This window comes from Adiantum capillus-veneris, chromosome 1 (genome assembly GCF_014529385.1).
Source record: "Adiantum capillus-veneris isolate H3 chromosome 1, ASM1452938v2, whole genome shotgun sequence".
Taxonomy (NCBI): domain Eukaryota; kingdom Viridiplantae; phylum Streptophyta; class Polypodiopsida; order Polypodiales; family Pteridaceae; genus Adiantum; species Adiantum capillus-veneris.
The window spans coordinates 41,826,135-41,828,802 of record NC_140931.1 but is presented as its reverse complement, the minus strand read 5'-3'; the positions used below and the strand labels follow the sequence as shown (position 1 = coordinate 41,828,802).

At 47.0% G+C, this 2,668-nt stretch overlaps 1 pseudogene; it reads left to right on the top strand.

Moving 5' to 3' along the window:
• Positions 1-1,231: 1,231 nt before the first annotated feature.
• On the top strand, positions 1,232-1,717 carry LOC147464596 (uncharacterized; annotated as a pseudogene).
• Positions 1,718-2,668: the final 951 nt, after the last annotated feature.

The following is a 2,668-nucleotide window of genomic DNA, read 5'->3' as shown; positions in this document are numbered from 1 at the left end:
CAAATTCATATCAAGAAAAGGAGATTTTACCTCTTGATGCTCATCCATTTGTTTGAGCCTAGGTCCACTAGATGCAGTGATTGTAGACTGTAGCAATCCTGCCTCCATCTTCTTCTTCATCTTTTGATGCTTTGCTCTGGCAACTCTGACAGCTTCATCAAAGGTCCTTGGATCTTCATAATCCACTCTTTCACGAACATAGGGATGCAAACAAGATAGAAACCTTTCCAGTTTAAAGTATCCCACATGGGTTGCTTGGGTACCAGCCACAAAATCTCCTCAATCTATCGAAAAAAGCATCGAAATTTGCACTTACGTCCTACTGCAAGCCTTTGATCTTTGCGTCTTCTTCGGAAGCCGACACCACCTTTCGATACCTTTGTAGAAAGTGCTCTCAAAATCCGATCCAATTATGCTTGTATGCATCTTCCAAGCCATCAAGCCAAGATTTTGCTTTACCTTGCAGCACCAAAGGTAGAGTCTGGAGCTTTGCTTCATCACTTGGCATCCGCAGTACTGTCAGCATGAATAGCTCAAAATTGGCAATCCAATCATCTGCATCTTCATCTCTTTTGAGCAGTGAACCAAATTACTACTTCATCTTGACTCACGGACACCTTGTTAGGAAGGAATCAGTGGATCCTCAATGGGGGCACCACAAGATGGAAAGGGGGAAATGAGAAAACCACTAGCACACTTAGTGAATGCCTCTCTATAGCCCAGTGATTTCACAACACTCCTATCTCCTAGTAAACACACACCTAGACTCCCAATCTGCAACAATCAATGTACAAGCCTGATCCCGACCAACCTTGACTGTATTCACCCAGTCGCAAAGCATGCAATCAATTATCCCGATCTATGACCCTTGATAACATCTACACTCACATATAAGTAGTGTCGACACCTTTGTGCACCCCAAGATCATTGGGAGACATCAAGTTTTCCCTCAAGCATTCATCCTCAAGGCATATACCTCGACCACATAGGGAGCACTCACACAATCGGTACTCACGGAAAGTACACCTGTATTTGATGCATTACAAGATACGAGAGAAAGAGAGAGAGAACAACGACACGAAGCTGAGATTAGAACGAGTTAATATCACGAGAAGTCCGTCAAAAAAGGGTACATAATAATGAAAGTTTATCATTTCACTTGGTGCAGCTTTCCATGAAGAGTGGAGCCTGTCCTTCGACGACATGAGAAACCACCCCTTATCAATCTCTCATGAGCTTCCTTGTAGCCTTTGCAGCACTACCCAATGGCATTCCTTCTTGTACCTACAGCCTGCTCCATGCCCTTGCTTGGGACCAGCCCTGCAATCCGTTTTCAGCCCTTCTGCAGCGTTGTCCACTTCTATTATGGCCCCTCCTTTCTCTTGTGGCCCGCAGGGCTCCCTCTCCAACTACATCCAAATCCTCGCTGCAAACCACTCTCGGATTTTCTTTACGTGCAGGTCTCAGCATCCCTTTAATAGTGGCCTCCCCTTCCCATTTCAGCCCAGTGGCCCTTCTCCTGCTCGTCGAGGTCCCTCTGCAGCTTGCAGTTCGCTCATCCTCTTTCCCCATACAACCAACGGCCTTCTCTCCTGAGATGATAGCACCTCACCTACCAGAGGCTCTCCATGCTATTCTCAACACCCCTCCTGCTCACGCTCGAGCCCCTTTGCTTGCCCCAGCCCTCCAGCCTTGTACTCCCCTGCCTTCTTTATGACCAGGCCCTTGGGGGCCTTCCTCTGGCTCAGAATTCTCGGCTCCTCCACGTTACCAGAACATCACCAACCTGCTCCTCACTAGGCCTTGCTCACCTCAATCTCGCCCTCAGCTAGCACTCTCCAGAGCTTCTCCCAACTCACCACTAATCCTCCCGCATGTGCTCCTCTGACCATAAGCAACCAGCACCCACCCCCTCCACAAAAACTGGCCAGGCTCCTCTATGCAACTGCCCGACTCCCCATGCAATGCAATGGCATTCCTCTTTCCATAACAAGACATCTCCTCTTTCCATAACAAGCCATGACAGCCATCTTCTAGACTTGCAATCTCATGCAATCCAGTAGTCACGTTGTTTATATATATATATTTATTTATCTTCAGCAAGCCTTTAAAAACTCTTCCATTGGTGCTCTTTCACACGCCATAGACTTCCGAGGGTCCGAACTCACTGCTTCATATGCTACCACATAAGCCTATGTGCCAATGGCCTCCTGGTCACAAATAGATGGAACCCGCTTCATAAAAGGACTTCCCAGGTATTGAGATCTTGCAAAGAAAGACCGTCGCCACCTCATGCAATCCTGTAGTCACGTTGTTTATATATATTTATTTATTTATCTTCAGCAAGCCTTTAAAAACTCTTCCCTTGGTGCTCTTTCACACGCCATCGACTTCCGAGGGTCCGAACTCACTGCTTCATATGCTACCTCAGAAGCCTATGTGCCAATGGCCTCCTGGTCACAAATAGATAGAACCCGCTTCATAAAAGGACTTCCCAGGTCTTGAGATCTTGCAAAGAAAGACTACAACCACTTCGACTGCCAATCGAGTTAAGCTTCCACTCCTTGACATATGTCCGAGGTGGAGACTTGCTAGCCATCAACCCGCGAGTACCCAAAGAGCTCAAGCTTGCCAAATTGGAATACCCATTATGCATACATAGCAAGTC